This window comes from Rattus norvegicus, chromosome 19 (assembly GCF_036323735.1).
Source record: "Rattus norvegicus strain BN/NHsdMcwi chromosome 19, GRCr8, whole genome shotgun sequence".
NCBI lineage: Eukaryota > Metazoa > Chordata > Mammalia > Rodentia > Muridae > Rattus > Rattus norvegicus.
The window spans coordinates 65664184-65691665 of record NC_086037.1 but is presented as its reverse complement, the minus strand read 5'-3'; the positions used below and the strand labels follow the sequence as shown (position 1 = coordinate 65691665).

General features: G+C 48.3%; 1 long non-coding RNA gene across 3 annotated transcripts; it reads right to left on the bottom strand.

Annotated features, from left to right (window-relative positions):
• Window positions 1-1359: 1359 nt before the first annotated feature.
• On the bottom strand, window positions 1360-27191 carry LOC120098524 (uncharacterized). 3 transcript variants are annotated; one of them, XR_005496799.2, is made up of 5 exons: window positions 26997-27191; window positions 26417-26507; window positions 25762-25859; window positions 4996-5227; window positions 1360-3841 (listed from the first exon to the last, which is right to left on the bottom strand). It is a non-coding gene; the product is annotated as an uncharacterized LOC120098524 (long non-coding RNA). The 3 variants fall into 3 exon arrangements; XR_005496797.2 differs by lacking the exon at window positions 1360-3841 and having other exon boundaries at window positions 3904-5227; XR_005496798.2 differs by lacking the exons at window positions 1360-3841; window positions 26997-27191 and adding an exon at window positions 26638-26853 and having other exon boundaries at window positions 3904-5227.
• Between the last annotated feature and the right edge of the window lie 291 nt (window positions 27192-27482).

Sequence of the window (27482 nt, the reverse complement as noted above, 5' to 3'; positions counted from 1 at the left end):
TCTCTAGTAGGAGGACGGCTTGGGCACAGGAAGAAGTCAGTGCCCCAGGAGATAAGTGACCCAGAGACGAGAGTCATCAACTCTATGCAGTTCCCAGTGGAAGCCTGGAGCTTACCAGATTACAGACACTGTTTACAGGAAATCCTTTTCTAAATTAAAGTACATTTTAATTAATAATCGTGTGTGTGTGCTTATGTGTGTGCAGGAGAGAGCACACGCTATAATGAGCACACGCTATGATGTGTGGAAGCCAGAGGATTACTTGTGAATTGTCTTTGTCCTTCCACCATGTGGGGGCCTGCAATGTAACTCAGGTCTTGGTAGCAAGAGCCTCGATCGGTTGAGCCATGACGTTGGCCCTGCAAGCAACTTCATTGACACGTGGTGTCTGTGTCCCACGAGAATCCCCTTGCCCCCTTTCTAAGCCAATCTGCTTCCTGGTGAGCTGGGCTGAGCACCGTCTTTAAAAGTGGTTTGTGCTTCAGAAAGCAGCAGTGCTGCCCCCTGGAAGTGGGCTTCTCAGCTGGGTTTGGGTTTACTTTGTTGCTTTTCCGGATTTTAGAGAGTTTGATGTTGTCTTGGGGGTGGCATTAGGTTAGGGTAGTTGGAAGTGTTGTTTTATTTTGTTTTGTTTTGTTTTGTTTTGTTTTGTTTTGTTTTGTTTTAGTCTGGGTCTATGTACCCTGGCTGTCCTGAAGCTCTCTTTGTAGAGCAGCCTGGCCTTGAACTCACAGAGACCCTTCTGCCTCCTGAGGGCTGGGATCAAGGGCGTGCCCCACCACACTTGACTCAGGGTAGTTTTTGAGACAGGACTTTACTATGTACCTCAGGCTGGCCTTGAACTTGTTACACAGTCCAGGCTACCTCCAACTTTCCATCCTCCTGCCTCAGACCCCAATGATGCCACACCTGGCAAAAACTCACTAGAGTAACAGTCGGCAGCGACTTAGGTGTCTCTGTGTCAGCTGGAGGAAGGGGTTGTGATTCAACCCATCAGTCTGTGCCCCTGGGTCAACTTTACTGTTGCCTGGAAGGCCTTCAGCGAGTGCTTCCAGACCATCAAGAGTGACAGTATCATTGTGCTCTCTACAAGGTTCTCCCTGTAGTTCCAGGGCTGATGGCAGTGCAGCCAGGGACCCTGTATTTCTAGGGCTGACGGCAGTGAAGCCAGGGACTGCCCAGCAAAGGTTCCCTCGAGGAAGGATTGCAGGGCAGAGCTCACATCTGAGTTCGGAGCTTGTGGGAGACCCATGGGCCACCAGCACTCTTAGAACTCCATGCAGACAACAGAGAATTGACGTGCTGAACAGCCTCAAATGCTAACGCTGGCAACTAAAGTCCACGTTTCCCTCTCTCCTTTGCAAAACACCTAGGCATTATCTCATAATGGTTATTCCCATCTGACAGTTGGAAAAACTGAGGTTCGGCCAGCAAAAGTCTCTCTCTAGACTTCAAATCTTAGGCTTCCCATTCTTCCACCATGTTCCACTCAGGGGACGCAGGTGTTGCCCAGAGGATGAGGGTGTAATTCACACCTCTGTTTCCTCTTCTATGAAGTGAAAGCACTGAGCTAGTCAGGTCTTGGGGTTTATTTTAGATCTAAAAGCCTCAGTTTGCCCAGGTTGGTGGTACAAGCCTTTCATCTCAGTCCTCAAGAGTCAGGGGCAGGAGAATTACATGTCTGAGACCACATCTCAAAACAACAAAATAACAGCAGGGACTCTGTACAGCCTACAGTTGTAGGTGAACACCTACAAACTGAAAAGGAGACATCAGATATCAGGGAGGAGAGAGGCTGGGTACAGGACATGCATGGCTGACAGTTCTTTACCAGTTAGTCACTTCCTTCCTGACAGTCTTCTTCTGTGCCCTTCACTCTTACCCTGTGACCCAAGCATGCAAATAGGTGCACGGCCACTTGGGAGCCAACCTAGAGCCATGTCAATGCACACCTGCTGCACTTGCCTCTGCTGGGGGACTGCAAAAGTCAGGCTTGAAGCAGATGTGAGTGTGTCCACCTGGGGTGAACCTTCCTTACTCTGCTCAACTACAGTTTGTGGGCATGTGTGCTGCTCAATAGAGCCAACCTGCCCGAGCTGGCTGGAACAGGTTAGCAGCTCTTTTGAGTGCCAAAGCTCAGATTTCTCTTCCCCTGAGTGTCTTCTTGGCTCTTATGACCTCACCATTGCGTGGACTCTGCTATTAACTATTTCAACATACAGATTTCCACAAACGTCTCACACGGCTAGTTAATTGCTCACTGAGCACCTGTCGAGAACAAGGTCCTTTCTGTTTCCCTGAGGTGGCAGTTAGCCGCTTTCAAGGACCTGAGTCTGTTGGGCATGATGGCACCTACCTGTAATTGCAGAGACTAAGGCAGAAGAATTGCTGGAGTTCATAGTCGGCCTAGGTTACAGTGAGAGAGCTATCTGTAGATGAGCAGAGTGGGGCCCTCACTCTACAGGTCAAGGAGAACGGTTGGTTGATACCATTCACTTGTCTTTGAACCCAAATAATGGAAGGAGAAAACCAACTCCAAGAAAAAAGAAACTTGGGGCCCATATTTTAATTAATCCAGATCAAAAAATGGTGTGTGTGAGGGGGGTATATTAAAAATGATTCGTTTTCCATTTAATTATGTGTTTGTTCACATGAGTGCAGTGCCTAAAGAGGCCAGAAGAGGGCAGAAGTTCCCCCTGGAGCTGGAGTTTGAGGTGGTTGTAAGCAGCCCAGTATGTGGGCTGGGAACTGAACCTGGGTCGTCTCCAAGAACAGCAAGCCTCTTAACTACTAAGCCACATCTTCACCCTAAGAAAAATTTTTTTATTTTGTCTTTTTTTTTTTTTTTTTTTCGGAGCTGAGGACTGAACCCAGGGCCTTGCCCTTGGTAGGTAAGTGCTCTACCGCTGAGCTAAATCCCCAACCCCAAGAGATATTTTTTTAAAACACAAATAGTATGCACCAACACTTAGAAATACAGATTTTAAAATCTGTAACAAAATATCAGAAAATCAAGTTGGACACCCCAGCTTTTAATAGAATGACAGGGTCAAGTTTGACCTAAGGATGTAGGAAGCTTGTCTAACAAGAAAACCTGGGACTGTGACACAAAATGGTAAGGGGGAAAGACAAATAAACACGCTGGACAGTGGTGGCACATGACTTTAATCCCAACACTCAGGAGGCAGAGGCAGGCAGGTCTCTGACTTAGAGGCCAACCTGGTCTACAGAGGGAGTTCCAGGATAGGCAGGGCTACACAGAGAAACTTTGTCTCAAAAACAAAACAAAACAAAAACAAACAGAGTCTAATTAAGATCCTGCATGTGGGTTGGGGATTTAGCTCAGTGGTAGAGCGCTTGCCTAGGAAGCGCAAGGCCCTGGGTTCGGTCCCCAGCTCCGAAAACAAAACAAACAAACAAACAAGATCCTGCATGTGTACACAATATATACTGATACATACAATATATGAAAACCAATCTGCCACATGGCAAATAGGTGTTCACAGGGAAATATGCAGAATGTTACTGCAATTCATAAAACCTGACTAAGTAGATTTGTGTCAGTGGGGAGAGCCCAAGTGCTTTTAAAGAATCTGGAAGACCAACCCCACAGATGTCCAGTCTGCTTGCTGGAAGCGTGAATGTGAGAACAACCGAAGTTAAAAGCTTTAAGACAAGGACTGGAGAGACGACTCAGCAGTTGCAAGCAGGTACTGGTCTTGCAGAGGACCTGGGTTGGGATCCCAGCACCCACAGCAGGCAGGTGGCTCAAATGCCTGCCACTCTAGCGCCCTCTTCTGGCTTCTGTGGTTACCACATGTGATGCAGGTAATTTAAACTTCTGAAAAACAAACCGTATGATCAAAGAGCAACGGGATTGGCTCACAGTCTGTCACATTGGGAAGACACACACACACACACACACACACACACACACACACACACACACACGACACAGGAGTGCTTGACTCAGCAGAGGAAAGAGAGACTACTTAATCAGTCATGTACTAACCATGGGAAGACTCACATCATGTACCCGAATCCCAAACGTCTCCCCCTCCCTTTATATCTAACCTCTGCACCTGCAACTTTCCACCCAAAAGGAAAATAAAAAGCAAACAAGCAAAACAAACAAAGCATGCAAAACATCTCGTGGAAGTCATAGTGTATCACCGTGTGTCCCCCTGTCCACACATCTTTGCTTGATTTAGTTTTGTTACTGCTGCTCTCATAAAATACTCTGACAAAAATAACTCGGGGGAGAGAAGGCTTATCTTAGCTCATGGTTCCAGGTTAGAGTGCATCACTGTGGGGAAGTCAAGGAGGCAGGAACCTGAAGCAGCTGGTCACATCAAAGCCAAGAGCAGAGAAAGTGAATGCATGAATGTTCTTGCTCAGATTGTGTGCTCAATCCATTCTTAACACAGCCCAGGACCCAAATCTAGGGGATGGTGCCGCCCATAGTGGGCAGATCTTCCCACTGCAGTTAACCCAGTCAAAGCAATTCCCCCCCACGGATGTGCCCACAGGCCAGCCCTCATGGAGACTGTCCCCCCCCCGCCCCCGGGTGACTTTGTGTCCACAGAAAAACATGTGTGACTCTTCCTAGTAGCTTTTTTCATAATCATCAAAAAAATATAGCCTACTGATAAATGAATAATCAAAATGTAACATAGTCACATGACTAGTTAATATCGACTGTCAACCTGACAGGAGACCCAGCCCAAGGGTGGGCAGTAACATCCCATGGGCTGTGGTCCTAGACAAGGAACAAAGTGAGTTGAGCATCAGCGGTCACTCCTCTCTGAGGTCTGTCCTGTGGAAGCCACTCTGAATGTGCTACCAACTCCCTTTAGGAGTCCTACTGGACACCGGGCTGGGTGCCAGCAAGCTGCTTAGGGCACAGTAAGATGTCCTTGAGGATCGGCACAGGGGTCCACAGGGGCGGATGTCTGAGGAACATCAAAGGGACTCACAGAGGCAAGTATACCTTACCAACATCAAGGCATGGAATCCTCTCTGAGGATCTTCCTCCCTGGCTGCAGACAGGACAAACGACCACACCGTGCCGTGCCATGGGGGAAGGTTTCCATGGGTGGTTGCTCTCCCTGACTGCGACCCTGGGAATTTCCGAAGAGGCGGTCCTCTGTCTGGCTTGTGCCATGGGGCAGGACTTCTCCCCGGTGCGGCAAACATTCCCCTCCCACAGCTCCGTGCAGCTTCAATCCTATTGTAAAAATAAGCACCACACAGATCCTACATAGGAAACAAAACCTGAAAATTCACTCTCCAGTTTCTAGGTGTCACGTGGGTCAGCTGTATGACCATACTAAGGTGCGCTGAGCTGTGTCCCCTAGATGGAGAAGTGCCATCAGGTGGCAAGTTCTAACCAGCAAGCGTGGGTCCGGGATGGAACACAAATATCCAGGATTGTAGTTAATTTTGAGTGGCTATGTCATTTCAAAGCTAAGACTGGGCAAGACTTGGAGGTACATGCCTGTAATCCAAGCACTCAGGAGATAGAGGCAGTATGGCCAGGAGTTCAGGGTTATCCTCAGCCACATAGGGAACCTAAGGCTAGCCTGGGCTATATGAGACCGTGTTTCAGAGAGAGAGAAAGAAAGAGAGAGAGAGAGAGAGAGAGAGAGAGAGAGAGAGAGAGAGAGAGAGAGAGAAGAAACACTCTGGCAGATGTCGGGTCAAAGTGAAATCGAATCTTGATTTCCCATCTCCAAAGCTACCAAGCGACAGCCTTGGCCTGAGGTTCCCACTTCTCTATTCTGGTTTTTGCTTGGAGAAATTTAAGAATTATGTCATCTAAAAACACTGAGGTCATTGTCCCCTCGCCACGCAAACACTAGCTATCAGCAAGAGGCAATGAGGGGAAAGGAGAGAAGCGCACGCACGCAAGGCCTCTGCGGCAGGCAGGTGGCCTCGCACTTCTGAGGAGGCGCCTGGAAGCTGAGGCCTAAAGCAGGAGAGAGAAGTGAGCTGTTGCACTGAGGGACCAGTGCCTCCAGCACCACCAGAGCCGTGTGGTGGGAAAGTGGTTTGGAGGTTATAAAGCCCCTGTCTGCTGTGACCCAGCAGTGGCTTCCAGCGTCTCAGGAGAAGTGGCCGGTGTGGAGGCTGGCGTGTGGGACTTGAGACTGGTTCACACAACATCCCCAGGAGCGAGGGATTTTTCGTTCCACCAAAGCAGCCTTGTGTGTACAGGACATGCTGCTGGGAGACCTGGGAGAGGTTATGTGTCAGCTTGACAGCATCTAGAATTACCTATCTGGGAGTGTGGGAGTCGAGGGTTTTTGGGTTTTTGTGGAGAGGGGGAGCTTTTTGTTTTGTTGAGACAGGGTCTCTATAGAGAGACCTGGTTGGTTATCCTGGGATTTGCTATTTAGACCAGGCTGGCCTCGAACTCACAGAAATCAGTTTGCCTCTGCCTCCTGAGTGCCAGCATTAAGACATGTGCCAACAGGCCTGGCTTTGTGGGCTTTGTCTCCATGGTATCAATTGAGGTGGGAAAACTGTCCTCCTGTGAGCAGGGGTTTCCTGGACTGGAGTCCTGGATCCTGTAAATGAAACCAACCAGCTAAGGGCAGCCTGTACTGCTCTCTGCCTCCTGATTACGAACAGCTGCTTCCAGTTCTTGCTGCCTTGACCCCCCTGCCCTGATGGACTGCACCTTGAACTGTGAGCTGACTAAACCCTTTCTCCCCTAAGATGCTTTTCTTGGGGTGTTTTATAAAAGCAACAGGAACCCCACTAAGATGTTGAATGTGTCCTGCCAGTGGCTGGCTGACATGTAATCCCTGAGAGTCAAAACGCCGTCTGTCAGTTCTTGCTGTAATCGAATCCTGAAGCTTTGGGATTGGGGGCGGGGGAGGACCATCACCTGCCACAACTGTATAACGAGTTGTGGCAGGAGAATTCATGTATGAGGGAAGAGAAGCCTTAAAAGACAGAGTGCTCCAAGAGTGAGGCTCAGTGGCCGGATCTCCAGACCCACGTAAATGACATAAGGGCATGGTGACCTGTAATTCCCACACTCTGAAGAAGACAGATTTCCTGAGCAAGCTGGCTAGCAAGACTAGCTGTACTGGAGATTTGGGGGTTCAACTGAGGGGCATTGCCTCACTATATAAGGTGCAGAGCAGTTGACAGAAACACCAACATCAGCCTTAGGCCTCTGTGTTCATGCACATACACAGATGCACAGGTATTGTACTGGCCGGTTTTGTGTGTCAATGTGGCACAAGCTGGAGTTGTCACAGAGAAAGGAGCCTCCCTTGAGGAAATGCCTCCATGAGATCTAGCTGTAAGGCATTTCCTCATTTAGTGATCAAGGTGGGAGGACCCAGCCTACTGTGGGTGGTGCCATCCCTGGGCTGGTGGTCCTGGGTTCTATAAGAGAGCAAGCCAAGTAAGCCAGGGGAAGCAAGCCAGTAAGTAGCACCCTCCATGGCCTCTGCATCAGCTCCTGCCACCAAGTTCCTACCCTGTGTGAGTTCCAGTCCTGACTTCCTTTGGTGATGAAGAGCAATGTGGAAGTGCAAGCTGAATAAACCCTTTCCTCCCCAACTTGCTTCTTGGTCATGATGTTTGTGTAGGAATAAAAACCCTAAGACAGGTACACACACACACACACACACACACACACACACACACACACACACCACAGAGACACCTGCATGTGCATATTTATACATTCTGACAGCAAGGAGGTTGTCTTGTGCCCCACTGTTCTCAGGCTAGCATCTCTTGTACAGAGAAAGGATTCCAGAGAGGCACACCCCGCCGGGTCTGACAGGTGGAGAACCTACCCCAGAAACATAACTCTACAGAGCTTAAAGGCGCGCGTGCGCAGGTACACACAACAGGAAGGAATCAGGAAGCCGAGTCCACCTGGTGTCATCTCTGAGCTTCCCTCTTGGGCACCAAGTCTTCTGTTTGGCCAATACAGCAGCCTCCGGTCACAGGACGCAATACAGCTGGTCACAGCTGAGAGGCACCACGAGGTGCCAGTAGAGTGGATTCCAGAGACTATCTGAGCAGAAAGAATGTAGAACCGTGATCTGGGTAGCCAGGAGGGTATCTGCTTCCTCCCTCACCATGGCTCCATGGGTGTCCCTCCTGAAGCTATGTGCTAGAGGGGGAGGAGAAAGGCATTCTCCGAGAGCACAGATCTTCCATGGAGGGGCATGCAAACAAGTTCTCAAGGGCGGAAACCAGCTGATTAATAACGTTATGTTAATAACTAAAGATTTTGGGGGGGAGCCTTGTCACTAAAGTGGGTTTTACCCTTTGGTTTTCACTTTTTAACAATGGCTTCTGGGAAACGTGTATTTTGGCTGGAAGAGCTGTGGAGATAGATATTAGTCGGCCCCCTAATCTGGGCAGCCACCTGGTGGAGTAGACGCTGCCGCGTGAGCAGAAGGTGAGAAAATGGAGATCACCCAGAAACAGAGAGGCAGGCCTGGGGTAGGACACCAGGGTCTCAGAGCCCAGCCCTGGGTTTTTGGATGCCTGGGGTTCCGGGCCCCAGCCACAGCCCACTCAGGTATTCCTTGTTTCCAGAGTCAGTGGCTAAAGGGTGAGGCCACAGTGTTGGGGGAGGGGACTTAATCTGGCACACAATGAGGCCTTCACTCCCTACTACAATTTGCCCCAGTGCCCAGCCCTCCCATGTCAGCAAACCAGACCTTTCCTGAGTGACAGTCTGAAAGAAGAGGACAGGATTCTGCCGACTCCCTGGGGTACAGTTATACTAAGGGGCTAGCCTGTGCTAACCAATGGAATATTATAGGAAGGCAAAGGGGACACGGGGTTGTGTGCACGCCTTTGTGTGAGCCCATGCATATGATTAAATAATAAAGCTGAAAACGTGCAGGTTTCCTTTTTTTTTTTTTTTTTTTTTGGTTCTTTTTTTTTTTTTTTTTTTTTTTCCGGAGCTGGGGACCGAACCCAGGGCCTTGCGCTTCCTAGGTAAGCGCTCTACCACTGAGCTAAATCCCCAACCCCCACTGTGCAGGTTTCCTTACCTGAGCTTTCGAGCATCCCTGAACACCTCAAACAAGAGCTGGGAAAGCCACTTAGGAGCAGGGGAGCCTCACCCAACACTGTAAAGAGAGGCAGCAGGGGGGTTGGGGATTTAGCTCAGTGGTAGAGCGCTTGCCTAGCAACCGCAAGGCCCTGGGTTCAGTCCCCAGCTCCGAAAAAAAGAAAAAAAAAGAGAAAAAAAAAAAAAAAAAAAAGAGAGGCAGCAGGATAATTGTCCCCTGCCCTGAAGGACCCAGGATATCCTCAACACTAGGAGACACTGAGGGAAGCCAGAACTTCTCAGGAAGTGGCGTGTTACAAATGTGACTTAGCCCTCCTGGGTCACTGTCCCCAAGCAGCTTAGTTCCCACATGTCCAGTGCACCACTCCGAGCCCAGCATGTATTAAGGATCATACACGCCTTCATTTTTCCTTATCTGTTTTTCTGAGACAAGACCTTGATTTGTAGACGAGGCTAGCCCATCCTCTCCCAGCCAAGGACTGAGATCTCCAGCCTGCTGCCATACCTGATTGCACTGGTTCTTAGAGAAGCATTCCTGCATGTGTCCTGTAACCAATGAGATTTTCAGGGTCACATCTACCCTACACAAAGTTATCACTTGCCAGGGATGCCAAGGGCAGGAGGACCTGTTGAGCTCGCCACCCTCCACCGGCCCCCTTGGGTGGCTCTTGGTAGATGGTGGAGGTCCCAGAGGCTAGTGTGCACTGGTAAGGTATATCCAGCCTTGTGGTTGTCAATCTGCTCTGTACTGGCCTTGACTAGCAGCATGTGGCTGTTTCTCAAAACTCTTGCTTTAAAGATGCTGACGTGGACGGGCACTCTAGCGGGGACCTGGGCTTCCCTTGCTGATCCCAGGCCATGATGAGCGCAGCCTGGAAGATGGGCTTCCTCTGAGTCACAAGAACAGGGGTGACTGTGGGTCACTTATGTTGGGAGGACATCGTGTCACGTGACGCCAGCTGAGCAGCAGAGCAAATACTGCCTGGCTGTGGTGCGCCGCAGTTCGTGAGGAGCTTGTCATGTATGTACGCACAGCGTCCTGGGTTTGATCCCTAGAACTACTTAAACAAGGCGTGGCGATGCATGCCTGTAACTCTAGCACAGGGGAGCTGGAGGCAGGAGGATTAGAAGTCCAAGGTCTGGGGTTGGGGATTTAGCTCAGTGGTAGAGCGCTTGCCTAACAAGCACAAGGCCCTGGGTTCGGTCCCCAGCTCCGAAAAATAGAACCAAAAAAAAAAAAAAAAAAGTCCACGGTCTTATCCTCTACTTGGGGGTGGGGAGGGGCGGGTGTTGGTATTCTGTCTAAGCTCCACCCCCACAGCTACCTGAGAACAGTCAAGTATGCTCCGCCCCACAGTTGCCTGGCAACAACCAGCTGTGCCTGACTATATAACGGGCTGCTTGCTCCCTCCTCTCCCTCTTACTCCCCATTCCCTGGCTGGCCTCCCCTCCCCTCCCCCCTCCTCTCCCCTCCTCCCCTCCTCTCCCCTCCCCTCTTCTCCTCTCATTAAACCTCTCCGTGTGGAACCATATTGGTTTGGTATGCTTTGTCCGGGCACGGGTGGAGATTTAAACCCTAACAGGGGTGAGGGGGTGGGGGTGATAGATCAGCCTGGGCTAGAAGACATTGTTAAACAAACAGAGAGAAAAAGAAGAAAGAAGAGAAAAAGAAAGAAAACAGAGGTTGGGGATTTAGCTCAGTGGTAGAGCGCTTGCCTAGGAAGCGCAAGGCCCTGGGTTCGGTCCCCAGCTCCGGAAAAAAAAGAACCAAAAAAAAAAAAAAAGAAAAAAGAAAACAGAATAGTCTATCATTGCAATGACCAAAGTACTAAAAACAAGTGGATTCAGGAAAACAGGGACATGGGATGTGGGGCTGGGGGATATCATTTAATGGGGACAGTTTCAGGTGGGGGCGCCAAAGAGTCCTGGAGACATGCCTGCGACACCACTGGCCCAGCAATGTGAGCCTGTGGAACAAACGCCACAGACCTGAACTACAAATGGCTAAGATCGCGCAGGCTACTTTAGGTCTATGTTACCAGAAAATTAAAAGTATTTCCTCTACACCAGGGTCTGGATCATCTGTGGTGTCTAAATGGTGGGCATTAACATCACGGAAAAGAATCCTCCTCCAGTCCTGACGCCCTGAGTCAGCAGGCCCCAGGCCACAGGGCAGGAAAGCAAAACTACTATTTCCTGGAACTGGTTAAAAAAAAAAAAAAAAGCCGATAAATTTAGACGTGAAAGTTATTTCCTCTCTGCTCAAGAGGGAGAGCACAGCAGCTAAGTGGGCGGAGAACAGCAAGGTCAGTTTGCAGGGGGCCCTCCCAGGGCCCCACTGTGCCTGCCCCTATCCCTCACCTCTCCCAGGACAGCTCTCTAGTAAAACAGAATTACTTTTTTGTTGTTGTTTTGGTTTGGTTTTGAGACAGGGTTTTTCTGTGTAACAAGCCCTAACTGTCCTGGACTTCCTTTGTAGACCAGGCTGGACTTGAACGCAGAGACCCGCCTGCCTCTGACTCCTGAGCGCTGGAATTGAGGGTGTGCACACACCTGGCAGTTTTACTTTTGAATAAAGATAAAAACATTATTGTGGCAAACTCCCCTGATGTGTAAAGACATGTGGAAGTGAAGAATATTTTCCCTAGAGAGTCAGCTATGCAAAATAATCAATCACTAATGTTTCTCCAAACCCCTTGCTATTCTAAAGGGATGGAGACAGTTGTATGGGAGGAAGAGAGACTGAAATACAGACTGTGAGAGAGACAGGAAGAAAGAGAGAGAGAAAGAGGGAGAGAGGGAAAATAATGAATATATAGATGATAAGTAGATGATGGATGGATAGGTAGATAATAGGCAGACAGACAGATAGGTGATAAATAGATGGCAGATGATAGATAGATAGATAGATAGATAGATAGATAGATAGATAGATAGATAGATAGATAGGGATGCTAAAATTTATTTCATAAAAAAAATAGATCACATTTGCTTGGAGCTTGGCATGGAACATTACCACATTGCTCTATGTACCCCACTATCCCAAAGCTTGCTCACTGACCCCCGTGTGTGACCAAATCATAATTCATTGGCCAGTCCTTAAATATCGGACAATGGAGTTCTTTCTGGTTTTCCCTACAATAAGCAACATTCCAACCACCCTTGGTCATGTGACTTCGCTAAAGTGTCCAGGTGCTTCCTGCAATCAATCCCAGCTCTAGAGCCTGTGTCAGAGAGCACACATGAGCTTTCTGGCGACAGCTGTGCTCCGAACAGCTGTGCTTCTCCGAGATTTGAAGATGGCAGAAGTTGAGCCCGAGGTGATGTCATATCGATGAAATTAGGTCATGAGAGCACCACTCTATGGCTACCACCCACAGAAAGGACCTCAAGGGGACACTGGGGCTCCTTCCACTCATGGGATGATACTTGAAAGGTATTTACTTTGGAAACAAACCATGACAGGGTTGACTGGGGTGATGTTGTCACCGCCTGTGACCGTACCGAAACACAATCACCCCTTTAAACAGGAATGTGAATTCCATGTCAATAAGTTGATCATTAGAAAAGCTGCAATAGCTGTGCTAATCAGCAAAGACTCCATGACAAAGGAAGTGTCTAGGACCGAGATTAAAGTAGGATGATTCCGGACAAGCTTAACGGGAAGCCATAGCAACCGTAAACATGGACGCACCTAAAAACATTGTTGAAAATCCATGGGCAATAGGAGAGGGAGAAAGGAGATAAATTCTAAAATTACACTCAGAGATTTCACTACTTCGTATTCCTCAACTGATCACACACACACACACACACACAGGAAACCACTGATATCTTAGCAGCTTCTCTGTTGCTGTGATAAAACTCCATGACCAAGGCGACTTACAAGAAAAAGCACGCCAATGTTCTTACGGCCCCATAGGTTAGAGTCCGTGATGTCAGGTCAAAGGCGTGGCAGCAGAAACAGCTGAGCGTTCACATCTCCACCAGAAACAAGAGGCAGAGAGCATGCTGGGGGTGCTCTGAGGCTTTTGAAACTTCAGGACCCACTCCAAGTGACATGCCTCCCCCAAACAGGCCACAACTGGGGCCTCTTCATGAATAGTTCCAACAACTTGGGACCAAGCATTCAGACGTATGAGCCTATGGGGGCCATTCTCATTCACACCAGCACAACCAAATATGCAGAAGACCTGAAAAGCACTGGCAACTTGACCCAGTTAACATTTGTGGAATATTCCACCCAACAAAGACAATTCCTTTTCAATTTTCCATGGATTTTCTCAAGACAGATCTTATCCTGAGTCACATGATTAAATTTTAACAAATTTAAAAGTAACTCCAGGCCTGGAGGTGAAGCAGCAGGATCAAGAGTTCAAGGCGGTCCCCAGCTGTAACACATTTGAGACTAGCCTGAGCTACACTGAAACTAGTCTGAGCTACATTGAGACTAGCGTAAGCTACATTGAAGCAAGCCTGAGCTACATTGAGACTAGCCTTAGCTACTTTGAGACTAGCCTGAGCTACATGGGGCCCATCTCAAAAACTAACCAAACAAGTGAAATACTAAAGTCATCTGAGGTCCTCTCAGCATTATTTATGGGATTAAGTTAGAATCGATGACAAAAGGCTATTTAGAAAAATCCCCTAAATATTTGGAAATTAAACAACATACTTCTAAATAATCCCTAAGCCAAAAAGTCAGTCAAAGGGGAAAACCTAGAATGTTTTAAGTGGAATGAAAATGAAAACACAACCTATTCAAACGTGTGGGCCACGAGGAAGCTCGCACTAACAGGGAAGCAGACAGCATCGAAGGCTTGTGGTGGGAAAGGAGACTGCTTTTCAAATAAATACCAAAGGTTACCCCTTCAGAAACTAAAACAGCACCATCAAACCCAAAGCGGGGGTGAAGTAAGGGAGACCAAAACTGGAAACAGAAAAAGAACCCATGATACCAAAGGAATGCTTGTTTGTTTTCTGTTTGGGCTGCCTGAGGTTAAACACAGGGTGCTGGGTATGCTGGGAAGGGGCTACTACTGGCCCACAGTGCCAGGCCTCAAGATCCCATTCCTTAAAAAATATCAAGCTTGGTGTGGTATCCTGTGCCTTTAACCTCAGCACTCAGGAGGCAGAGGTTGGCAGATCTCTGTGTGTTCCAAGACAGTGTGGTCTACACCAGTGACTTTAAGGTTAGCCTGGAGACCCTGTCTCAAAAAGAAAGAAAGAAAGAAAGAAAGAAAGAAAGAAAGAAAGAAAGAAAGAAAGAAAGACGTCTAGGCAGATGGCTTGGTCAATAGAAGCATGAGGACCTGAGTTCTCTTTCCAGCACTCTGGTAAAAGGCAGCTACAGGTGATCCCAGTGCTTGGGAGACAGGGGGATCCCAGTGACTCACTAGTCAGTCAGTCTCACTAAATGAGTGAGCTCCAGGTTCAGTGAGAGATCCTATCTCCAAAAATAAGGTAGAACTGGGGTGGTGGTGCAAGCCTTTAATTCCAGCCCTTTGGAGGCAGAGGCAGATGGATCTCCATGAGTTTGAGGTCAAGCCTGGTCTACAAAATGAGTTCCAGGGCAGCCGGGGCTATGGGGTAAGACTATGTCACAAAAAGAAGGTGCTGAGCAATTAAAGATTCCTGATGTCAACCTCTGACCTCCACACTAATGTGCACATACATCTGGGTGTGTGCACACAGAATTAAAAACCAGCTGGGGGTATTCAGCCCTGTAATTCAAGAGGCTAAGACAGGAGGCTTATCATGATTTGAGGCCAGCCTGGGCTACATAGTGAGTTCTAAGCCAGCCTAGTTTACATAGTAAAACCCAGAAGAGAGAAATAGGACGATTATAAGGTCAATGCTAGCCTGGGCTACACAGAGAAACCTGTCTCAAAACTCAAAAGGGAAAAAAAGGAATTTAAGAGAAATGAGAGGGGGGAACCACACATTGTCTCTGTAGACACAGAAAACACAGTGGCCTGAGAGTCTAGCAACCATCCATGATTGTAAAAACCACTCAGTGAACGAGAAACATAAGGAATCTTTTTTTTTAATGTTCATTGGTGTTTTGCCTGTATACTCTGTGTGACAATTTCAGAACGTCTAGAACTGAAGTTACAGGCAGTTGTGAGCTGCCATGTGGGTGCTTGGAATTGAACCCAGATTCTCTGGAAGAGCAACCAGTGCTCTTAACCACAGAGCCATGTCTCCAGCCCCAGAAGGAGACTTCTTAACTGGAAAAGGAGGTTCACTCAAAACCTACAACTTACTAAAAGCTAAAAGACCAAATGCTTTGGCCCTATGTTCAGCACTAAGGCAAAGATGGCCCCCCCATCTGAGAGATATGATGCCATATGTGCACCCCAAAACCTATGCACAAAGCTATAGCAGCTTTACCAATAACTACCAAAAGTTAGGAACAACCCAACAGGCATCCAGCCGGTGAACAGATGTGAAAGCGTTTATGCTGTTTGCAATGGAGCACTGCTTAGAGACGGAACGAACAAACTTCTGATCTGTCAGCACAGCTAAAGAGGAATTGAATTCAATCCCAAAGGCTCCTTCTATAGGACCCCATGTCGCTGATATCTGTGAGACCAGAAGTTGATAGGGACAGCTAAGGAAAGCCAGGAGGTATGGTTGATGGTCTAGCTCTGTGCGCCTGTTCATTAAGGTGGGCATAGTGGTCACACCGTCATCCTAAGTATTTGAGGCTGAAACAGAAGCATCAAAGTCCAGCCTGGAATACATAATGAGTTTTGAGGCCTCATCTCAGAAAAGAAACAATCGATGAATGAATAGACAGACAGATAGACAGATAGCTGGGAATGCTGGTGTCACCTGTAATCCCAGCTTTGGGGGCAAAGAGATCAGTCAAGGTCAACACTGGCTACACAGGGAGTTTGAGGCTAGCCTGGGATACTGGAAAGCCTACCTAGCTTACAAACAAAACAAAATAGCAACTCCCACTGAGTCAGGAACTTTGAAACAAACCGCACAGGAGCTAGCTAGCGACAGATGCACACACTTCCCCCACCATCTTCCCAGGTGGAGCCTTTACAGAGGCTTGGTTGCTTTTTCTAGATAAAAGCTCCCTGGTATCTGTTTGCAACTGTAGCGATTGATGAGTTTGTACAGAGAGGACCGTTAATTTGTTAATTTGTAATTGAAATCTATTAGCAACTGTATCAAATGATTAGTTTGTAGAAATCTGTTAATTTGTAATTGAAAGCCTCGGGTGCTTTCAACAGTAAGTTCTGGAAAACAAGTCACCTTCCCGGCTCCTGAATGGTAGGGTGGGGGATGGGGGGTTGTGGTTTCACAGCAGCGTGGACGTTCGTTCTGTGCGGCTTTTCCCTTTATTTATTGTTTATCTTTGGCAAGGCTCTGCTTTCCCTTTAGTACCTCCGTGAAGGAGATCTTTCCACTTTGATATTTAAAGGTGGCCTATCTCCGAGCGCTCGCTCTATTAGTGGCTTCGCTCACTCTCCTACTCGTTACTAATATTAGCTATTACCACCCCGAGACACAGGCTTCCATCATCCACCACGATGACATTTCCCTCAGTCGATCTCAGACTTCCCCTCGCAGCAAGATGACTCACAGTTTGAAAAGAAACCTGACTTTCCTGAGTTTCCCCTACATGTGAGAGGTGAGCAGGCTGCTCTGTCTTCAGCCTCTTTTTCTTTTTTCTTTTTTTTTTTTTCTTTTTTTTCTGGAGGACCGAACCCAGGGCCTTGCGCTTGCTAGGCAAGCACTCTACCACTGAGCTAAATCCCCAACCCCTGTCTTCAGCCTCTTGGTCCTCTGACCTGACAGCAAAAGACTGGGACCTCCCATAGCTCTCTGTCTGCCTCAAGATTTTTCCATTCCCTAGTTATGAGTGGCTTGGCAAGATCCAATATTTCAAAGAAGAAAAAACAAATCTCTTCTATGCCCCTACCCTACTCCTCTATCCCACTCTTACCCCCACTCCCACCCACCCCATCCCTACCGCCACCCCAACTCAGGTAAAGCCAATCTCCGTCTTCTGTACCTGAGCCAATCCTGTGAACTTGGCCCTGTGGTTGTAGTCATGACCCCTGAAGTGTCTGGTCAGAAGCCAAAAGCACTTACACGAAGCTCCAGGCCCCAGAGATGACTCAAGAATGTAGCCACCTGGCCATCAAAGATAGAATCATCCAGAAAGCAGCAGATGCTGTCAGGGATGTGGAGGAGAGGGGTAACCCTTATTCACTGCTGGCTGGACCATCAAATGGTTCAGCCCCAGTGGAAATCAGTATGGAGGTGCCACAGAAAACTAAAATTAGGACTTCCATATTATTAGCATTCTGTCTAAGCTCCACCCCTACAATTACCTGGCAACAGCCAGATAAACCTGACTCTATAAAGGGGACTGCTTGCCCACCTCCTCACTCTCTTGCTCTGTCTTACTCTTTTTTTTTTTTTTTTTTTTTTTGGTTCTTTTTTTCGGAGCTGGGGACCGAACCCAGGGCCTTGCGCTTGCTAGGCAAGCACTCTGCCGCTGAGCTAAATCCCCAACCCCGCTCTGTTTTACTCTTGCTCTCTTGCTCTTCCCCTTTGTCCCTTCTCTCCCCATTCCTCTCCCCTCTTTTCTCCATGTGCTCATGACTGGCCTCTACTCTTCTACTTCTCCTCCTCCTCCTCCTCCTCCTCCTCCTCCTCCTCCCCCTCCTCCTCCTCCTCTTCTTCTTCTTCTTCTTCTTCTTCTTCTTCTTCTTCTTCTTCTTCTTCCTCTCTCTCTCTCTGCCCCTACTACCCTCTTAACTCCTCTCCCCATGCCCTGAATAAACTATTCTATACTCTACCGACATGTAGCTGGTCCCTCAGGGGAAGGGATGTCTCAGCATGGGCCTGCTGAGGCACCCCCTTTCCCCATACCTCACCATACCTTCATAGAACATAATCTCCCCCTCTCTTTATCTTTTTTATAAACACAACATATATGACCAGCTGTATCACCCCTGGAGATGTGCTCAAAGGACTACATCCTACCACGGAGATGCCTGTGCACCGCAGCTGAATGAATTCAGCCTAGATGCCCATCACTTGGTGTGTGGATAGTAAAAGATGCACAGCGGAGGGTTACTGCTTCTGTGAGACATGAAACACTGGGATTTGCAGGAAGGAGTAGATGGAATGGGAACACACATAGAGCAGGCGACCCAGCTTCAAAAGACAAATGGTGACCTTGTCTCCTGTGTGGATCCTAGCTTCCTGCTGTGTCCTTGTGGCTTTCTGTGAGAGGAAATGTGGGTAGGTTCTAGGAAACTAGACATAGACCCATGAGGTGGGATAAAAGGACTTACAGGACAAGAAAGGCAAGAGACCACATGTGATCTGGGGGGCAGGGTGGGGATTAGGGCATAAAAGTTCAACTGGGGTGGGGCCAGAGACATGGGGAAAAGGAAGAAGGACAGAGAGGAGAAAAAAAATCAACCAAAATCAAGTGTGTGTGGAAAGACTTCAAAGAAACCTGCTACTTTGTTTGGAGAGAGACAGAGACAGAGAGACAGAGAGGGGAAGGACACACACACACACACACACACACACACACACACACACACACGGGCAGTGAGTGGTGACAGTAAAAAGCCACAAGGAGGATCCATGAAGATGGAAACTAACAGCCCTTGGGGACAGGGACAGCCCCACACCCCCTCGCCCTCCCCAAAGACTAGGCTATAAGGAAAGAACCCTATGCTGGGACCAGCCTGACAAGCGTCCAATGGGTCCACCAGTTCAGCTTCCCATTCTGTACCACCTAGCCACTGTGTGGTCTTGGACAGGTGGATGACCCTCAGTAAAGACAAGCTGAATGAATGCTCCGGACATTCCCAAAGCTAGCTTCATGTTGAAATTTCAACAGAAAAATGGGGCAAGTGGGACAGGGGTTCCGTCATGAGAGTCTGAGGAAACCAAGAAGTGGTTCCAGGAGAGTCAAGGTCATGAAGTCATAGGTCCTCAGTGGAAAGGGCCCAGAGGTGACCTAACAAAACTTCCCAGCCCAGTAGGAATCCCCTCAGGACATCCTCACAGCCCCTTTGAATTGTGCTGTCCGGAACAAACTTGCTATCCCACTTGGTGGGTTGTGTTTTAAGGGTTTAAAACACTTGTGGAACTCACTCTTAAATGAAGACAAGGTCGATCCCAATCCAACCTTCAAAGCCTGATGTGGGGAATGTGGGGTGTGTGCTTCCCGCTGCGGCTACATGGAAGGCTAAAGTGTAAGAATCATCTTGGGTCATGAATTCAAGGACAGCAAGAAACTTTCACACACACACACACACACACACACACACACACACACTTGGGCTACAGTAATATCTCCATGGGTAAAGAGCTTGCTGCACAGCACGAGAATCTGAGTTGGGATCTCCAGCCCCACACAAAGCCAGACACGGCTGTATCTGTAATTCCCATGGTGATATGGGAAACAGATAAGAAGATTCCAGAAGCTCATAGGCCATCTTGCCTGGCGTACACAGTAACTAACAACAAGAGACCCTAAACAAGGCAGTAGGCCAAGACCAGCACCCAAGATTGTGCCCTGGCCTTCACATATGTGCCCTGGTATGGCCACACCTGTACACAGACACACACAGGAGGGGGAGGGGCACGGGGACGGAGAGAAACTTTTTTTTTTTTTTGGTTCTTTTTTTCGGAGCTGGGAACCGAACCCAGGGCCTTGCGCTTCCTAGGCAAGCGCTCTACCACTGAGCTAAATCCCCAGCCCCGGAGAGAAACTTTTTAAAGGTTTGGGCTGGGACTGTGTCTTTGTGTTAGAATGAGGGTTTTGCTAGCATGAAATCCAGGCTTGACTCTCCTCACTGAAACGCAACTGTGTATGTTGTGGAGTAATGAACACGGCTTTTCTATCTACACTAGCTGTCTGTTCTTTGACACATAATAAGCTTGTTGGTATTCAATAAATTAACAGATGTTTAAAGAGTCTTTTGAATGGTAGCATATGTAGGGCTAAAGGACGGAGCCCACTTCCGGGTTAAAAAAAATCCCTTCCCAAGACCCACCAATCACTGAGCAGAAAATCTCACCAATCCCTGGAAAACTCCGCCCCTCGAAGTCCTATATAAGCCAGAGCCAGGCTGCCTTTCCCTTCAGAGGTGAGACACCTCCTTTGGGGAGACTTTTACCCTCAGAACTGTAACACAGCGTATGGATGTGTGGAATTAGCTAGAAAACTCTATCAAACAGAAATTCTATTGAAATTCCATTCAAGTTTAGGAGAATAACCGTCTCAGGCCACGCACCAAGAGAACTATTTCAGTTGGTTTTTGCTCGGTTGGTTTTCTGTTTTCTTGCATGCATGCGTGTGTGTGCATGCACGTGCATGTGTAGTTGTGTATGAAGGCCAGAAAGGACATCAGATTCTCTGAAGCCAGAGTTAACAGCATCTTGTGCAGGTAAATGCCTTGGTGCTCCGGAAGAGCAGCAAGGGCTCTTAAGCGCTGAGCTGTTTTCTTCAGCCCCAGGGTTAGGCGGGTCTACCAAAAGGCATTTGGAGCTGTTAAGGCTTTATACTATGGCCTCACAGGAACTCGTGTGAGAGCTAGAATTTCTCACATCAAGCCTCACAGAGAACACTGTTCTAAGCAAGCCCGAATCCTCTTCTAGTTGTTTTGCTTCTGGTTTGATTCCCTGTTTCCCTGCCTTTCTGACATATCAGCCGTAGTGCATCACGGGGAAGTCATGATGATCCTCCACTGTGAATCAAGCTCACATTGTCTGTATGAGTCCCTCAGGAATGGTGACCCTGAGCATGAGCATGAGCATGCGCAACCACTTGGATGCCGCAGGGGACTGTGGGAAGGCCAGCTGATATGAATCCTCCCCTCAGGGCCCCCTAGCCAGCCCTGAGGTGTGGCAGCTGGGGGAAGTCAAGCCTCTGCCTCCAACTGTGCTCTGGAGAAAGAGAGGCAGGAGAACAACTGCAGAAAAGGCAAGAATGGAGAGAACTGATGGGAAGAGCAAATGCACAGTGCTATTAAAAAAAAAAAAAATAGCGGGCTGGAGAGATGGCTCCGGCTGGAGAGATGGCTCAGTGGTTAAGAGCACTGACTGCTCTTTCAGAGGTCCCAGCAACCACATGGTGGCTCAACTATCTGTAATGAGATCTGATGCCCTCTTCTGGTGTGTCTGAAGACGGCTATAGTGTACTTCCATATAAATAAATAAATCTTAAAAAAAAATAGCCAAGTCAAAACCAAGAAAGAACTTCATTTTCAGAATAACCCAATAATGATCTGAAAAAACCCTTCATCCAAGTAGATTTTACACTGGGTTAGAGATGCCTGGGTGTAATCCCAGCATTCAAGAGGCCAAGGAGGGGAATAGGCTCAAGCCAACCTGGGCTTCTTAAGAAGATTCTTTTTTTTTTTTCTTTTTAAATAGCAACATTGAATCGAGGCCATAAAAGCATTAGTCATCTGGGGATGGAGCTCAGTGGTAGAGCACTTGCCTCGAATCTCCTGAGGCCCCATTCAATCCTCAATACCCGCCCTCAAATTATTGGTCACGAGGCAAATACAAATTAAATTAAGAGGTAGCTTTATAAGGTCAGAAACCAGATTAAAATGTAAACAATTAATGATACTAAGAGCTAGCAAGAAAAGAAGGAACAGAAGCCCGGTGCACTGCTCACCGGAGTACAAAGACAGTCCTTGAAATTGCAAGCAGTTGACAGTTCCTGGAAGGTGAATCGTCCACACCAGTCAGCAACTGCTTGGACAGGTATTTCCCCGAGCACTCAACCTGGGAAACTTTGGACGGCCACAATGATGTCTGTGACAAGTGTTTGTAACAAACGTGCATCGGCTGCTGAGTGGATGGACAAGCAACTCTCGTGGAGCAGGGACAGAACGAGCTACTGATACAAGCAGCATAGATAACTCTGTTCAAAACAGCAAAAGGCAGAGCCTAGAAGACCACACGCTTCAGATCTCTTTATATGCAGTTATGTAACGACATGACCAGGGGGCTGCAGAGATGGCTCAGTGGTTAAGAGTATTGGCTGCTCTTCTGAAGGACCCAGGTTAGGTTCCCAGAATCCAAGTGGCCCCTCACAACCTTTTGTAATTCCAGTTCCAGGGGTGCCAGTTCCCTTCTGGCCTCTGAGAACATTAGTCACACACAATGTTCACAGATGTACATGCAGGCAAAACACACACACATACATACATACATACATACATACATACATACATGTCAAAGGTCACAGGGAGAAATAACTGAAGGGAGAGGTGACCCTCCAGGGGGTGGGGAAGCTTCAACAATCATTTAGAGTTAGTCTGTCATGTCAGATAGGTGAATAGTCAAGTCCATACATTGTCAAGACTTACGAAATTATACATTTAAAAATGGCAAATTTTGGGCTGGAGAGATGGCTCAGTGGTTAAGAGCACTGACTGCTCTTCCAGAGGTCCTGAGTTCAATTCCCAGCAACCACATGGTAGCTCACAACCACCTATATAATGGGATCCAATGCCCTCTTCTGGTGTCTGAAGACAGCTACAGTGTGCTCACATACATAAAATAAATAAATCTTTTTTTTTTTAAGAATGGTGAATTTTATCACATGGAGTACACCTGGATGAAGCCGGCACTCTAAACAACATACATAAAACATACAGTCCAGGCACTGAGATCACCGGAAGTCTGGAGGGAAGGAAGGTTTCTGTTTCTGTGACCAGAGGCTTTCCCTCAGCGTGTAAAACACTGCAGGATTTTTCAAGAGTTTTCCTTAAGCTCTCCCCCCCCCCCCCGCCACCCCCACCCCCCCAAGCTCTGTTCTGACCAAGGTGGCTCTCCTAGGACATCAGCTGTTACTCTTATTAAAGGGGTTTAGCCACACTCAGAAAAGTATTGGATCTCAGCCACCTGTCAGCATGTAATTTCCAGGCTGTGCTCACAAAGGACATCCCAGTCCTGAGGCCTGTCACAGAGAACACTCATGTGAATGCTGACCTTCTTCCTTTGCCTTCTGAGGTTGCCTGGTGGATTCTTCCAAGTGGGCTTGTCAGACTTCAAGGTTGGGGAGTCAATACTCAACCTTAGAAAAGGCTTGGTCAGCCAAGAGACTGCTCTGCTGGTTTCCCCACAAATGCCAATAGTCAGTGAGTGTCAGACTTCCCCTAACTACTAGATTGTGCTTTAAAAAATTTTTTTAAACCTCTTCTTTTTTTTTATTCTAGTCTCCCCAAGTCTTACACCCCCCCACACACACACACACTTCCCAATCCTGAACCTTTTAAAAGTGTAGTCCCCCCCCCCTCAATTCTGATGTGTCAGAGGCCCAGAGGGGAAAAGGTTCCTCGGTGGTGACAGAAGCAAGAGCTATCCCTGTGCTACCACGGGATTCTGAGGAGCAGCTTCCAGAGTTGCCTGCTCTGCAATGTCCTTTCACCAAGTGGGAGGACTGTCCCGCCTCCTTCCCACCTGTCTAGGTTCAATTTAACTGTCAACGTGATATTATCTAGACCAGGTTAGCCCATGGCCAAGTGTCAGAAAGGTTGAATTGATTGACGTGAAAGGGTCCAGCCCACCGGCCAGGGTACCTTCCCTAGGTAGTGATTGACGTGAGAAGGCCCAGCCCACTCACTGGCCAAGGTGTCTTCCCTAGGCAGTGATTGACCTGATAGGGCCCAGCCCACTGGCCGAGGTACCTTCCCTAGGCAATACTCCTGGCCTGTAAAAGGAAGCTAGTTAATCAGGAGCCTGCGAACGAGCCAGCAAGCAGCCCGTGAGCCTCCGTGGTTTCTGCTCCCACTTCCCGCCTTGAGCGCGGCTCCTTGATGGAGCTGCCTGGAGAGATGGAGCCACCCCTTTCTTCCCTGGGTTGCTTGACTGCTTCATTCACAGCCCAGAGGGAAACTAAGATACAGCTCTTCCCCTCGCCCCCGACCCTCGGTGTTCACACCTGAGGCACCCCCAGGAGCTCCGCCAAAAGACCCAACTATGGAGATTCCCGGGATGGAACTGAAACCGCGGGATACAAGAGAGACGATAGCAAAGGATCCAGAACTCAGAGATACCACTTCCTACCAATGCCACCTGACACTTAGCAGGAAACAGTAGGGGAGTCCCCCAGGCATTCTGAGTCACAAATGCCGCCCACGCCCACAAAGCCTAGAGGACACACCTGTGAGGATCAGCACGTGGCCCTGACAGAAACTCAGACCGGGTTCTTCCCACAGATCAGAAACAAGAAGGCGGACGCCCTAAGCCTGACTTAATTACTCCTAGCTTGTTACTGCCTTTCTGTCTCAGTGGATCTATTAAAACCAAACTAAATCTGCTAAGAACCTAGATTTCCAGCACCCACCCACCCACCCACCCCCGTGGTGAAGATGTAGCAGTTGCTCCTGCTGCTTCTGTAAGTGTAAGAGGCTTTTGTGGAGAGGGCTGGGCTCTAGTAATAAGATGGGGTCTAGACGACATTAGACATTAGACCCACTCCCTCCTAGCCAACATGTCCTGTTAGGGATCCCTTTAAGTCATATGAAAACTGTGGGAGTGGAGAGTGGAGAGAAGGCTCAGTAGTTAAAACCACTGACTGCTCTTCCAGAGGACCTGAGTTCAGTTCCCAGCAACCACATGGTGGCTCACAACCATCTGTAATGAAGTCTGATGCCCTCTTCCGGAGTGTCTGAAGACAGCAACAGTGTACCCTCATCCATAAAGTAGATCTTTTAAAAAAATAAAATAAAAACTGAGGGGGGTGGGTGGGGATTTAGCTCAGTGGTAGAGCGCTTCCCTAGCAAGCACAAGACCCTGTGTTCAGTCCTCAGCTCCAGGGGTGGGGGGATCCTTAGGAACAATGAGTGAGGAGACTGAGGCAGGAGGATTCTTTTTTTTTTTTTTTCGGAGCTGGGGACTGAACCCAGAGCCTTGTGCTTGCTAGGGATGCTCTCTACCACTGAGGTAAATCCCCAACCCCAGGAGGATTCTTTGTTTTTTAATTCTTTTTTTTTTTTTTTTTTTTTTTTTTTTTTTGGAGCTGGGGACCGAACCCAGGGCCTTGCCCTTGCTAGGCAAGTGCTCTACCACTGAGCTAAATCCCCAACCCCGCCAGGAGGATTCTTAAGTTTGTCGCTGGACTACATAATGAAACCTTGTTGCTTTTTTGTTTGGCTTGGTTTGGTTGTTTTGCTGTTGCTCTGTGTTTCATTTTTCAGAAGAATAGCCTGGAAGGAAAGTAACTTGAAAGTGCTCTGAAAGTCCTGTGTGTCTGCTCCCACCTCCACAACAGCTGCCCTGGTCTGCCTAGGCCGTCCATCCCTGATGGAACCTCCCTCCTCCACTGTTGCTGGCCCCACAAACTCCAGGCCAGCAAACAAGCTCCTGTCATTAGGCCTCTTGTGCCTCACAGCAGAGCTGAAGAGGGACCTCCCTTCTCATCTCAACCCCAAGCCTTCTTGAGCTGGGGACAGGACCCGCTTTATGCTTCTGATCTCTCCTAGGCATCTGTCTCATGGTGTCCTCAACCCAAACCTCTGTGAAGAATGGCCTCCCTGAGACCAGAGTTGCAGGAAGACGCGGGATAGTCTTCCCAGGGGAGTAGCTTCTTCATCCCCAAGGTTCCCTGACACCACATGTCTAGGCCTGGCTTGTCTTATAGCATGATGGCACAAGAAGAAGCCAGGTGCTTATGTAATGGTGTTTGTTACCTGATAAGATTAGTGATGATGATGATGATGATGCCACTTGGGGTCCAGGGGTGCTATCAGTGGACCATCCTTGCTGAGTGGCCAGATGTGTAAACAGGCTGGGAGTGGAAGGAAGGGACAAATGATTTCCAGTCAGAGGAGGAAGCTAACGTTTGCCTCTGGGAATATGGCAGCTAGAAGCGAGCGGTCTTTAAAGCAGAGAAGCTAGGTCTGCAGCTAGATCTCATCACCTGTGAGAGCGAGGGACAACACAGCAGGGGGAAGGGGAACTGGTGATAAGAGGGACAGAAATGTGGTAAAGTTCTAGATTCCGAGACAGGAGGTTTCCCCAACGGATCCAGAAGGCTTTGGTGTCCTCCCGTGGGTTTTATTAAGGGGCAGAAAGGCTCAGGTCAAGGAAGCATTTGAGAAAGAAACTGCTACTGACTGGAAGGTGAGGAAGCATTGAGGGGAGGGCTGACCTAAGGCTTCCCCTGGGACCCTGATGTATGGAACACAGCTCCTTCCCTGAAACCAGAAACATGCTTGGCACAGCTGGGAATGAGGGGACTTGGGGACCAGGGTCTTGAGGGAGCTACCACTGTGGATCCTGAGAACCAGCTCTTCCCACCATGTGGAGTTACAACTATCAGTCACAAAGATGATGCGTACGTACTTCATAATGTTCCTGAGATACCCCGCGTTGATCAGCTTCTGGTCTAGTCCCATCACAGGAGAGTCTCTGCCGATTTTGACCCATTTCTACCCTGGAACAAACATATAAATTACTCTACTTTTTCTAGTAAGCTTGATTTGCGTAGACTAAGCTTGTGCAAGACCTCACGTAGGTAAGTGCTTTTCCCAAGAACTCTAGCAGAAAGGTCTAGATCAGCTCACCTTGCCTTCTGAGACAGTTTGAAGGCAGGCATCCTCTTCCTCAGACACACAGGAAGTCCCACACTCCTCAGTCCCAGTGGACTCTGGCTTCCCCCTGGGGAGAAGCCTTCCTGTGGCTTCCAGAAGTCTAAAATGAGGAGGAAGAAGGGCACAGCTGTGTCCAGCCCTGTTCCCTATTGATTGCTAGTAGCCATTACAGAGCTCTCTGAGCTAAGAGACAACCCTGTGTAGCCCATAAAAACTGGAGGACCATGCCAAGTAAAGGCTACAGAGGAAACAGGAACCTTGCCGTGGAGATAACATGCCACTGCACAGACATCTGTGAGTTTAGAAAGCAGCCACCTACACACAACACGTACCTTTGGATTCCTGCTGTCCATTTCCGGCTACTACAGGAATGCCATGACTGGGCACTTCGGCTCCAGCAAGAATCCTCTGTCTTAGTTCTGGAGAGCAGAAGTCCAGATTCAAGGTGCCAGCTCCCTCTGGGGGCTCCCAGGAAAGGGAGCTTCTTCCTCTTCCAATTCTAGTGACTGACAGACACTATTCCTCAGCCTGACTATATCACTCCAATCTCATGGCCTCTTCCCGTGTCTGTCTCTTCTGGGTTTTGCAAAGGATTTCCATGAGACCTAGGGTCCAGACAAGTCACCAAGAAAGTTCTCATTTCCAGCTCCTTAGTTAATCTGAAAAGACTTTTTTCTCCAAACAGAACCACATTGTAGTGACATTTTTGAGAATTCTGGAATTTGAGTTTCTTAAAACACAACACACACACACACACACACAGAGAGAGAGAGAGAGAGAGAGAGAGAGAGAGAGAGAGAGAGATCATAGGAACGTGC